Genomic DNA, 14,236 nt, shown 5'->3' with positions numbered 1-14,236 from the left:
CGTGAACAAAGTTTCATCGAAATAACCCCGTGAACAGTCTCCCATCTAAATAACCCCCCATGAACAGACTCCCATCTAAATAACCCCTTGAACAAACTCCCATCTAAATAACCCCCCGGGAACAGACTCCCATCTAAATGCACCCCGTGAACAGTCTCCCATCTAAATAACCCCCCGGGAACAGACTCCCATCTAAATAACCCCGTGAACAGATTCCCATCTAAATAATCCCCCGTGAACAGACTCCCAACGAAGTAAACCCCAGGGAACAGACTCCCATCTGAATAACCCCGTGAACAGACTCCCATCTGAACAACCCCCCGTGAACAGACTCCCATCTAAATAAACCCGCGTGTACAGACTCCCATCTAAATAAACCCCCGGTAACAGACTCCCAGCTAAATAACCCCGTGAACAGACTCCCATCTAATCAACACCCCGGGAACAGACTCCCATCTAAATAACCCCCCGGGAACAGACTCCCATTTAAATAACCCCCCCCCCCCCCGGGAACAGACACCCATCTAAATAACCCCCCGGGAATAGACTCCCATCTAAATAACCCCATGAACAGACTTCCATCTAAATAACCCCCCGGGAACAGACTCCCATCTAAATAATCCCCCGTGAACAGACTCCCAACGAAGTAAACCCCAGGGAACAGACTCCCATCTAAATAACCCTCCGGGAACAGACTCCCATCTAAGCAACTCCCCGGGAACAGACTCGAATCTAAATAACACCCCGTGAACAGACTCCCATCTAAATAACACCCCGGGATCAGACTCCCATCTAAATACTCCCCCCCCACGTGAACAGACTCCCATCCAAGTAACCCCCCGGGAACAGACTCCCATCTAAATAACCCCCCGTGAACAGGCTCCCATCTAAATAACCCCCCGTGAACAGACTCCCATCTAAATAACCTCCAGGGAACAGACACCCATCTAAATAATCCCCCGTGAACAGACTCCCATCTAAATAAACCCCCACTGAAAATACTCCCATCTAAATAACCCCCCGTGAACAGACTCCCATCTAAATAAACCACCTTGAACAGACTCCCATCTAAATAAACCCCCGGGAACAGACTCCCATCTAAATAACCCCCCGTGAACAGACTCCCATCTGAATAACCCTCCGGGAACAGACTCCCATCTAAATAAACCCCCGTGAACAGACTCCCATCTAAATAACGCCCCGTGAACAGACTCCCATCTAAATAACCCCCCGTGAACAGACTGCCATCGAAATAATCCCCCGTGAACAGACTCTAATCTAAATAACCCCGTGAACAGACTCCCATCTGACTAACCCCGTGAACAGACTCCCATCTAAATAATCCCCCGTGAACAGACTCCCAACGAAGTAAACCCCAGGGAACAGACTCCCATCTAAATAACCCTCCGGGAACAGACTCCCATCTAAGCAACTCCCCGGGAACAGACTCGAATCTAAATAACACCCCGTGAACAGACTCCCATCTAACTAACCCCCCGGGATCAGACTCCCATCTAAATACTCCCCCCCCCACGTGAACAGACTCCCATCCAAGTAACCCCCCGGGAACAGACTCCCATCTAAATAACCCCCCGTGAACAGGCTCCCATCTAAATAACCCCCCGTGAACAGACTCCCATCTAAATAACCCCCAGGGAACAGACACCCATCTAAATAATCCCCCGTGAACAGACTCCCATCTAAATAAACCCCCACTGAAAATACTCCCATCTAAATAACCCCCCGTGAACAGACTCCCATCTAAATAAACCACCTTGAACAGACTCCCATCTAAATAAACCCCCGGGAACAGACTCCCATCTAAATAACCCCCCGTGAACAGACTCCCATCTGAATAACCCTCCGGGAACAGACTCCCATCTAAATAAACCCCCGTGAACAGACTCCCATCTAAACAACCCCGTGAACAGACTCCCATGTAAATAACCCCGTGAACAGACTCCAATCTGAATAACCCCCCATGAACAGACTCCCATCTAAATAACCCCCCGTGAACAGACTCACAACTAAATACCCCCCGTGAACAAAGTTTCATCGAAATAACCCCGTGAACAGTCTCCCATCTAAATAACCCCCCATGAACAGACTCCCATCTAAATAACCCCTTGAACAAACTCCCATCTAAATAACCCCCCGGGAACAGACTCCCATCTAAATGCACCCCGTGAACAGTCTCCCATCTAAATAACCCCCCGGGAACAGACTCCCATCTAAATAACCCCGTGAACAGATTCCCATCTAAATAATCCCCCGTGAACAGACTCCCAACGAAGTAAACCCCAGGGAACAGACTCCCATCTGAATAACCCCGTGAACAGACTCCCATCTGAACAACCCCCCGTGAACAGACTCCCATCTAAATAAACCCGCGTGTACAGACTCCCATCTAAATAAACCCCCGGTAACAGACTCCCAGCTAAATAACCCCGTGAACAGACTCCCATCTAATCAACACCCCGGGAACAGACTCCCATCTAAATAACCCCCCGGGAACAGACTCCCATTTAAATAACCCCCCCCCCCCCCGGGAACAGACACCCATCTAAATAACCCCCCGGGAATAGACTCCCATCTAAATAACCCCATGAACAGACTTCCATCTAAATAACCCCCCGGGAACAGACTCCCATCTAAATAATCCCCCGTGAACAGACTCCCAACGAAGTAAACCCCAGGGAACAGACTCCCATCTAAATAACCCTCCGGGAACAGACTCCCATCTAAGCAACTCCCCGGGAACAGACTCGAATCTAAATAACACCCCGTGAACAGACTCCCATCTAAATAACACCCCGGGATCAGACTCCCATCTAAATACTCCCCCCCCACGTGAACAGACTCCCATCCAAGTAACCCCCCGGGAACAGACTCCCATCTAAATAACCCCCCGTGAACAGGCTCCCATCTAAATAACCCCCCGTGAACAGACTCCCATCTAAATAACCTCCAGGGAACAGACACCCATCTAAATAATCCCCCGTGAACAGACTCCCATCTAAATAAACCCCCACTGAAAATACTCCCATCTAAATAACCCCCCGTGAACAGACTCCCATCTAAATAAACCACCTTGAACAGACTCCCATCTAAATAAACCCCCGGGAACAGACTCCCATCTAAATAACCCCCCGTGAACAGACTCCCATCTGAATAACCCTCCGGGAACAGACTCCCATCTAAATAAACCCCCGTGAACAGACTCCCATCTAAATAACGCCCCGTGAACAGACTCCCATCTAAATAACCCCCCGTGAACAGACTGCCATCGAAATAATCCCCCGTGAACAGACTCTAATCTAAATAACCCCGTGAACAGACTCCCATCTGACTAACCCCGTGAACAGACTCCCATCTAAATAATCCCCCGTGAACAGACTCCCAACGAAGTAAACCCCAGGGAACAGACTCCCATCTAAATAACCCTCCGGGAACAGACTCCCATCTAAGCAACTCCCCGGGAACAGACTCGAATCTAAATAACACCCCGTGAACAGACTCCCATCTAACTAACCCCCCGGGATCAGACTCCCATCTAAATACTCCCCCCCCCACGTGAACAGACTCCCATCCAAGTAACCCCCCGGGAACAGACTCCCATCTAAATAACCCCCCGTGAACAGGCTCCCATCTAAATAACCCCCCGTGAACAGACTCCCATCTAAATAACCCCCAGGGAACAGACACCCATCTAAATAATCCCCCGTGAACAGACTCCCATCTAAATAAACCCCCACTGAAAATACTCCCATCTAAATAACCCCCCGTGAACAGACTCCCATCTAAATAAACCACCTTGAACAGACTCCCATCTAAATAAACCCCCGGGAACAGACTCCCATCTAAATAACCCCCCGTGAACAGACTCCCATCTGAATAACCCTCCGGGAACAGACTCCCATCTAAATAAACCCCCGTGAACAGACTCCCATCTAAATAACGCCCCGTGAACAGACTCCCATCTAAATAACCCCCCGTGAACAGACTGCCATCGAAATAATCCCCCGTGAACAGACTCTAATCTAAATAACCCCGTGAACAGACTCCCATCTGACTAACCCCGTGAACAGACTCCCATCTAAATAATCCCCCGTGAACAGACTCCCAACGAAGTAAACCCCAGGGAACAGACTCCCATCTAAATAACCCTCCGGGAACAGACTCCCATCTAAGCAACTCCCCGGGAACAGACTCCCATCTAAATAACACCCCGTGAACAGACTTCCATCTAAATAACCCCCCGGGATCAGACTCCCATCTAAATACTCCACCCCCACTTGAACAGACTCCCATCCAAGTAACCCCCCGGGAACAGACTCCCATCTAAATAACCCCCCGTGAACAGACTCCCATCTAAATAACCCCCCGTGAACAGACTCCCATCTAAATAACCCCCCGGGAACAGACACCCATCTAAATAATCCCCCGTGAACAGACTCCCATCTAAATAACCCCCCGTGAAAATACTCCCATCTAAATAACACCCCGTGAACAGACTCCCATCTAAATAAACCACCTTGAACAGATTCCCATCTAAATAAACCCCCCGGGATCAGACTCCCATCTAAATACTCCACCCCCACGTGAACAGACTCCCATCCAAGTAACCCCCCGGGAACAGACTCCCATCTAAATAACCCCCCGTGAACAGACTCCCATCTAAATAACCCCCAGGGAACAGACTCCCATCTAAATAACCCTCCGGGAACAGACTCCCATCTAAGCAACTCCCCGGGAACAGACTCGAATCTAAATAACACCCCGTGAACAGACTCCCATCTAAATAACCCCCCGGGATCAGACTCCCATCTAAATACTCCCCCCCCCCCACGGGAACAGACTCCCATCCAAGTAACCCCCCGGGAACAGACTCCCATCTAAATAACCCCCCGTGAACAGGCTCCCATCTAAATAAACCCCCGTGAACAGACTCCCATCTAAATAACCCCCAGGGAACAGACACCCATCTAAATAATCCCCCGTGAACAGACTCCCATCTAAATAACCCCCCACTGAAAATACTCCCATCTAAATAACACCCCGTGAACGGACTCCCATCTAAATAAACCACCTTGAACAGACTCCCATCTAAATAAACCCCCGGGAACAGACTCCCATCTAAATAACCCCCCGTGAACAGACTCCCATCTGAATAACCCTCCGGGAACAGACTCCCATCTAAATAAACCCCCGTGAACAGACTCCCATCTAAATAACCCCCCGTGAACAGACTCCCATCTAAATAACCCCCCGTGAACAGACTGCCATCGAAATAATCCCCCGTGAACAGACTCCAATCTAAATAACCCCGTGAACAGACTCCCATCTGAATAACCCCGTGAACAGACTCCCATCTAAATAATCCCCCGTGAACAGACTCCCAACGAAGTAAACCCCAGGGAACAGACTCCCATCTAAATAACCCTCCGGGAACAGACTCCCATCTAAGCAACTCCCCGGGAACAGACTCCCATCTAAATAACACCCCGTGAACAGACTTCCATCTAAATAACCCCCCGGGATCAGACTCCCATCTAAATACTCCACCCCCACGTGAACAGACTCCCATCCAAGTAACCCCCCGGGAACAGACTCCCATCTAAATAACCACCCGTGAACAGACTCCCATCTAAATAACCCCCCGTGAACAGACTCCCATCGAAATAACCCCCCGGGAACAGACACCCATCTAAATAATCCCCCGTGAACAGACTCCCATCTAAATAACCCCCCGTGAAAATACTCCCATCTAAATAACACCCCGTGAACAGACTCCCATCTAAATAAACCACCTTGAACAGACTCCCATCTAAATAAACCCCCGGGAACAGACTCCCATCTAAATAACCCCCCGTGAACAGACTCCCATCTAAATAACCCTCCGGGAACAGACTCCCATCTAAATAAACCCCCGTGAACAGACTCCCATCTAAATAACCCCCCGTGAACAGACTCCCATCTAAATAACCCCCAGGGAACAGACTCCCATCTGAATAACCCCCCGTGAACAGACTCCCATGTAAATATCCCCGTGAACAGACTCCCAACTGAATAACCCCGTGAACAGACTCCCATCTAAATAACCCCCCTTTTTTTTTTTTTGTTTTTTTTTTTTTTTTGTGGCCTTTATACCCCAGGCCCCTTTTATATATTTTATGTCGAGGGGGCCTTTATTCCTCAGGCCCCCTTTATACATTTTTTTATGTCGAGGGGGCCTTTATTCCTCAGGCCCCCTTTATATACACACTTATATTTTTAAAATAACTTTATTAAAACCAGATAAATAAACAAAAAAGCTCAAATTAAATTGCCATTCTCGGCGTCGACGATGCACTCCAGTCCCTGCGGTGCCCACCGGTCGCGGAAGGCCTCAAGCGTACCGGCGGACACCGCATGCTCCCTTTCCAGGGACACCCGGGCGCGAACGTAACCGCGGAAGAGGGGCAGGCAATCGGGGAGGACGGACCCCCCGACGGCCCGCAACCTAGACCTGTGAATTGCCACCTTGGCCAGGCCCAGGAGCAGACCGACGAGGAGATCCTCCTCCCGGCCCAAGCCCCTCCGCACCGGGTGCCCAAAGATCAGGAGCGTGAGACTGAAGTGCAGCCAGAATTTGAGGAGCAGCCCCTTCAGATACTCAAATAGGGGCTGCAACCTCGCACACTCCGGATAAATGTGGAACACGGACTCGTCCAGGCCGCAGAAAGTACAGCTGGCCTGGGAGTCCGTGAACCTACTTAAAAGCCTATTGCACGGGACTGCTCTGTGCAGCACCCTCCACCCCAGGTCCCCGATGTAAAGGGGGAAGACTCCCGCGTAGAGAGACCTCCATCGGGGTTTCCCCTCGCCGCCAGATGGCAACGCGGACCGCCAGGGCGTGTCCGGCCGGCTGACGAGGGCGAGGAAGTGGAGAGTGTGCAGGAGCAGCCCGTACAGGAAACCCCTCCGCGCCGATTGGAATGGCACGGAGGGCATTTCCGAGAGGCGGCTCGGGTTGTGCGGGACCGGCTCCCGAGGAGGGTTTCGGGGCCTGGGTCCGATGAGCAGTTCCGGCCGAGCGGGGGTCCGCTCGGCCGGGATCGCTCCGCACTCCCGAGCCCCCTCGCCACCCGCAGTGAGGGGCGTCCCGGGGGTTTCGGCTACTCCTCCGCCCGCCGGACCGTCCCCGGAGTCGGCCGCCCGGACAGCCGAGGCGCTCTCCTCCGCCGGCGGGGGAGCGCCCTGACTGGAGGCGACCATGTTCCAGACTCGGAAGAGATCCCGGTAAAAGACAGGCAACTCCCTCAGAGAGGCGCGGCTAACGGACTCCACCGGGAGCTGCGTGTCGTCTTGAAGGCAGTGACACTGGCGGAAAAAATACGTCGCCAGCGCACACCATCTGGGAGGACGCTCGACGTACAGGTATCTCTGCAGGGTCCGAAGGCGGAGAGTCGCAGCCTGGGTGCGGACGCACACCAGCGACTGACCGCCCTCCTCGATCGGGAGACTCAGGACCGCGGCAGAGACCCAGTGTTTCCTCTTGCCCCAGAAGAAATCGACGAGTTTCTTCTGGATCTTGGTGGCAAATACAGGGGGCGGGGCCAAAGTGACCAACCGGTACCACAGCATGGAGGCCACCAGTTGGTTTATGACCAACGCTCGGCCCCTGTAGGAAAGCACTCGGAGCAGTCCTGTCCAGCGCCCCAGCCGAGCGGTGACTTTCGCCTCCAACTCCTGCCAGTTTGCCGGCCAGGCTTCCTCAGCGGGGCTAAGGTGGACTCCCAGATAGAGGAGGTGCGTGGTGCTCCACGCAAAAGGTGTAATCTCCTCCGGCAGGGAGTCCACCCGCCACTGACCAACCAGGAGTCCGGAACATTTCTCCCAATTGATCCTCGTGGAGGACGGGGCAGAAAAGGTCTGCTGGCAGTCGCGCATCCTCCGCAAGTCAACGGGATCTGTGATTGCGAGGAGCACGTCGTCGGCGTAAGCCGAGAGGACGACCCGCATGGCCGGCTCGCGCAGAGCCAATCCCGTCAACGTCCTGTGAAGCAGGCACAGGAAGGGCTCCACGCAGATGGTATACAATTGGCCGGACATGGGGCACCCCTGACGCACTCCTCTCCCAAATCGAAGGGGCGCCGTCAAGGACCCGTTAACTTTGGCTAGACACTCTGCGGCGGCGTATAAAAGTCGGACCCGGGCCACGAAATGCGGCCCGAGTCCGAAAGCGCGCAGAGTCCCGAAAAGGTAATCGTGATCCACCCTGTCGAACGCCTTCTCCTGATCGAGGGAGAGAAAGGCGACCGACTGACCAGTCCTCTGGGAAAGATGGATCAGGTCCCGGACCAGGTGGATGTCGTCCTGGATGGACCGGCCCGGGACCGTGTAGGACTGGTCGGGGTGGATCATGTGGGCCAGCACGGAGCCCAGGCGGGTAGACATAGCCCGGGCAAAGATCTTATAATCCGTGCTGAGGAGGGAGACCGGACGCCAGTTTTTAAGCAGGCGGAGATCGCCCCTCTTCGGCAGCAGGACGATGACCGCCCTGCGCCACGAGAGGGGCATCTCCCCGGTCGCCAGGCTTTCCCCCAGGACCCGCGCGTAATCGTCCCCCAGGACGTCCCAGAACGCCCTGAGGAACTCCACGGTCAACCCATCCAGCCCTCGGGATTTGCCCCTCGTGAGCTGGTGGAGGGCGCCAGTCAGCTCCGCCAACGTGAGCGGAGCCTCCAATCCTTCGGCGCCCTCCGGGCTGACCTGCGGCAGGTCCTCCCACAAAACCCTGCGCGCATCCTCGCTGGACGGTTCCGGAGAGAACAACGCACTGTAATACATCCGGACCAGGAGGCCCATTCCCTCTGGATCCGTGATGGAGGATCCGTCGTCGGCCAGCAGCTCGACGAGCTGCTTACGGACCCCCCGCCATTTTTCCAGCGAGTAGAAGAAGGGAGAGGCGCGGTCCAAATCTTCCAGGATCTGGATCCGCGATTCACGTACGCGCCTCGGGACCCTATGAGCTGCAGGTTCCTCAGCGCGCCCTTCTTCTCTTTGTACGCCTGCCACAGGGCCGGGTCCGCGACGGCATGACAGAGGCGGGATTCCAAGTCGAGCACCTCCCTCTCAAGGCGCCCGATCTCGGCTTCCCGCCTCTTGGTCGACCCCTTCGCGTACTCTTGACAAAAGACGCGGATGTGAGTCTTGCCCACATCCCACCATAGCCTCAAGGAGGGGAAGCCCCGCTGCTTCCTTCTCCAGTCGGCCCAGAATCGACAGAACGAGTCCCGAAATCGCACGTCCTCCAGCAGACGGTTGTTAAAGTGCCAGTACGCGGACCCCGCCCGCGTGCGGAGCGGAGTGAACTCCGCCCACACCAGGCGGTAGTCCGAGCATGGCACCAGCCGCATGGAGGCCGCCGAAACGCGGGAGACGTACGCCTGCGAAATGTAGAGGCGGTCGATTCGCGACCCCCTTCCTCCAGACCTCCACGTGAAGGCGCTGGAGTCGGGATGGAGATTCCGCCAGACGTCCACCAAGTTAAGGGAGCTGATCAGTCCCCTCAACTTCTCCACCGACGCTTGGCCGCGCTGGGGACTGGAGCGATCCCCCACCTCGAGGGTGCAGTTAAAATCCCCCCCGAGGATGATGCACTCTTCAAAGAAGCGCGCTTGCAACGCACCGGGCCTGGGCACATACACGTTCACAAAGTGGAGCGGCACGCTACCCAGGCGAACGGCGAGGTGGAGCCAGCGGCCTGGCACCAGCTCCTTGACCCCCAAGATCTCCGGCTGAAAAGTCGGGGCCAACAAGATCGCCACATCACTAGAAATAGGGGTGAGGTGACTCATGTAGACCCCACCCTGCCACTCCAGGAGGCAGGAGGCTTCGTCTCCCAGAACAGTGAGGGTTTCCTGCAGAAAGCTCACCGCGTATCTCCCTTCCTGAAGGACTGAGAGATTGTGAAATCTGCGGTGAGCCCCTCTGCTGCCGTTGATGTTGAGGCTGGCTATGGTTATCTTCATGTCAAAGGTAATTAAAACCCGTCACAAACACCTCACTGTGAGGAGGGAGTGGAAGTGCACCAGGCCCTCCACTCCCCCAGCAACCCATAGAGGAACACATTAACGGCGCCTCTCAACCAGTTTCACGTCCGCGCGCTTGCCCGCTATGTTAAGGGCGGCATGGACGGACTGTCTGATCAGCGCCAGATTCGACCAATGGTCGAGGGCCAGCTGAACTTTATTGCGGCAACCCCTGCAAGCCGCGAGGAAATCCCGGAGTTCCGCCGTGGGGATGAGAGGAGATTCGGTGGGAGGCACAAGGGACTCCACCACCTCACTGGCGATGGAATCAAGATCATCCTCTGCGCCCCGCACCGAATCCCCATCCTCCTCCGGGTCGTCACCGCCAGCGGCGGACACATCCACCACACACTGTGGGGCGGACGTCCCGGCCGCGCCAGCTGGTCCCGCCTCCGTCACGATCCCACCCCCAGGATCAATGGCGGAGGAGTCCTCTTTGGGTTTGATTGTGAAATTGGAGCCTGTAGGCACCAGCGGTTCAGGACCGCCCTCCACCTCCGTCCCCAGGCCAATGAGTGGTCCAGGGGAGACAGAAGTTCCAGACTCCGGAAAACCAGCCGGAGCCGAGACTGGAGGCGGAGGGAGGAGGCTATCTCCCGCTCCGCCAGCACCCACAGGCTCAGCAGATGGGGCAGCATTCTCAGTTATAACTGGGTCGGGTGTCTCCTCGTTGGTGGCGGACTGCGGCTGGGTGGCCCGACCCTCTGGGGCCTCGCCCTCCCCTTCATTCAGGGCACCCGACCCAGTAGCAGTGGCAGAATGGGCGGCGTCCCCAGGCTCCCCCACCACAAGCAGGGCCCCACTTACTCCTTCAGGAGGGGCCTCAAGTACCAGGGCCTTCCCCTCCCCTCCATCCTGAGGAATAGAGTGCTCCTGCCCAGACTTTGCAGCCTTGGTGGTGGCGGTAGGGGAAACCTGGGGACCCAAAACAGGAGACAGATCCCCTCCAACAGATGGGCCCTGCGCCCCAGGGCCCCTTGTTACCTCTGTGGAGGGGTGCCTTCTCCTCGTTTTCCCAGTTGTGTGCGGAGGCTCAGAGACCCCCATATCATCAGAGGCCTCTACCTCCACACTCTCCTTTTTTTTATTCACCCTGGGCCTGAGCCCAGCCCTGGGGCTAGTTGACTTCCCGAGATCGGGCATTGGGCTGAGCTCAGGCTCGGGTAGTGTCACGGTGTCCAGGGGACGCGCCTCTCGATGTTTATTTCTATTCCGCGCCTTCCTTCCACTTGGACGGTCACCCCCTCCCTGCCGGAGGCCGTGAAAACCACAGCCTCCGGTACCGACTGAATGGTATCTGGTGGTGGTGTAGGGGGGGTGGGAGGAGGTGCAGCGTCGCCCCCCTGGGCCGCCGAGTTGGAGTTGGCAGCCGGGAGGTTGGGGCAGTTCTTACCAACATGCCCCACCCCCTTACAGACATGGCACCGCACTCCGTCCAAGGTCCAGAAGACGCGGTAGGCCGTCCCCTGGAATTCTACATTAAAATGACCCTCTGTCACCTCCTCCCGCGCCAGCTGCATGAATAACTGGCGGCGGAAGGAGTACACGTGTCGGAGGCTGTTCTCCCGAAGACCGAGCGGGACTGGGGTGAGCCCCGTCTTTACCTCCCCCAGATGGTGCAGGTGGGGAAGGAGGAGCTTACCATGAATGAAGGTCGGGACATTGGATAGAATGAGCCTTTGCGCAGTGGCCTCCAGGGGGTCCACTGGCAGAAAGGTCCCGCCCACGGTGAGCCCCTTGCTCAGAGCCAGGGACACCGCCCGCTCGGTCTTCAGGAAAAACACTGCCTTCCCGTACATTTTAGAGGCTGCAACAATGGCCGAAGGGCCGAAAACCTCGGCCATTGCTTTCACGCATGCCTCGATAGTCATGTTCGGGTGGACGTAGCTCTTGACCCCATGCTTCGATGTTAATAAAGCAAACGGTGACGGGGCAACAGGTGCAGCTGCAGCAGCCGCAGCAGCATTTGAACGGGAAGGCCCCGCCACCAGCGAAGAGGGGCTTGCCATGGGGTCGCAGAGCTACGCCCACCCCCAAGAAACAAAGCACACGACAGTTTTCTTTAACACAAGCAATATGATGGGGGAGGGGGGATGGGAATAGAGGATGATAGGGCTGAAAAGGACAAGGAGAGGAGAGGATAGGTGGTCGAGTGATGGAAGAGAGAGAACAGCTGCAAGGATGTTACAGTTCAATTGGTGGTTGGAGCACCTTCCTGCAGAGTCGACAGTCCACCCTTCCAGTTAGTGGAGGGTTCTTCGCCCGGGTCGGTTGGAGCCGCCCGGTTCTCTCCCTTTTCTGTTGTTGTATAAGGATTTTCTTCAGCCGGGCAGCTCCAGCCGTCCCGAGCCACACAGTTGGGGGTGGGGAGGTAGCCCCTTTTGTGCAGGATGGCAGATAAACACAAGAGCTAGTACAGGGGCTCCCTATAGAATTTGGCAGTCCCACCCCTGGATCTTCCGGTGCCTTCTCCCTCCCCCAACAGTCCAAACAACCAACAGTTCTCTGGTGCTCCAACACCCACCTCTCCAAAATGACACTCAGGTCTTCTTAGTCTTGAAAAATTGCAACAGTTCCACAGTAAATGCAGCTGTCTACAGTCACCTCTCTGCAGTAACTCCAGTCTCCTCTCTCCTCTCCAGTTGTAGTTGCAGCAACAAAGGTGCAGCTGCTCCCCCTGATTGCTGGCAGGAAGTGCTCCAAATTGACCAGCCAATCCCAGTGCTGCACCTGTCCTGGGAGTGTTTGATAGGGACAGTGCAGAGGAAGCTTTACTCTGTATCTAACTCCGTGCTGCACCTGTCCTGGGAGTGTTTGATGGGGACAGTGCAGAGGGAGCTTTACCCCCTCGAATTTACCCCCCCCCCTCAATTTACCACCCTCAAGTTACCACCCCCCCCCCGCAATTTACCCCCCCACAATTAACCCCCACCGCAATTTATTCCCCCCCGCAATTTATTCCCCCCCAATTTATTTTCCCCCCAATTTACCCGCCCAATTTATCCCCCCCAATTTATCCCCCTGCCGCAATTATTCCCCCCCAATTTATTCCCCACCCGCAATTTATTCCCCCCCCAATTTATCCCCCCAATTTATCCCCCCCAATTTATCCCCCCCGCAATTTATCCCCCCCGCAATTTATCGCCCCCCGCAATTATTCCCCCCGCAATTATCCCCACCCCCGCAATTATCCCCACCCCCGCAATTATTCCCCCCCGCAATATTCCCCCCGCAATAAATTATCCCCCCGCAATTATCGCCCCTCCCGCAATTATCGCCCCTCCCGCTATTATATCCCACCCGCAATTATTTCCCGCCCCGCAATAAATTATACCCCCCGCAATTTATCCCCCCGGAAAATTTAGTCCCCCTCCCCTGCAAATTCCACCCCCCTCAATTTCACGTCCCCAGGCAGCAAAATTTCCTCCAGCTGCAATTTATATCCACGATGCAAATTTTATCCCCTGCAATATTTCCCCCCCGGATAACAATCCCTCCTTGCACAGACACCCACCCAATCCCCCTGTGACAAGACAACCCATCTAGATACCCCCCCAGGACCGAGTCCCATCTAGATACCCCCCCAGGACGGAGTCCCATCTAGATACCCACCCCCAGGGACAGACTCCTATCTAAATACCCCGCCAATAACAGACTCCCATCTAGATACCCCGCCGGGGACAGACACCAATCTAAAAACATCCCCGGGGACAGACTCCCTTCTAAATACATCCCTGGGGACAGACCCCCATCTAAAAATATCCCCGGGGACAGACCCCCATCTAAATACATCCCCGGGGATAGACCCCCATCTAGATACCCCACCCGGGGACAGACCCCCATCTAACTACCCCCCCCCCCCGGAGACAGAACCCCATCTAAATACATCCCCGGGGACAGAACCCATTTTTGATAGCCCACCCGGGGACAGAGCCCTATCTAATTATACCCTTATTTAGAATATAGAATTTAGAATTTAGAACATTACAGCGCAGTACAGGCCCTTCGGCCCTCGATGTTGCGCCGCCCTGTGAAACCATCTGACCTACACTATTCCATTTTCATCCATGTGTCTATCCAATGTCCACTTAAATGCCCTTAAAGTTGGCGAATCTACTACTGCTGCAGGCAGGACGTTCCACGCCCTTACTACTCTCTGA

This window comes from Heterodontus francisci, chromosome 21 (assembly GCF_036365525.1).
Source record: "Heterodontus francisci isolate sHetFra1 chromosome 21, sHetFra1.hap1, whole genome shotgun sequence".
Lineage (NCBI taxonomy): Eukaryota > Metazoa > Chordata > Chondrichthyes > Heterodontiformes > Heterodontidae > Heterodontus > Heterodontus francisci.
This window is presented reverse-complemented; position numbering follows the sequence as displayed.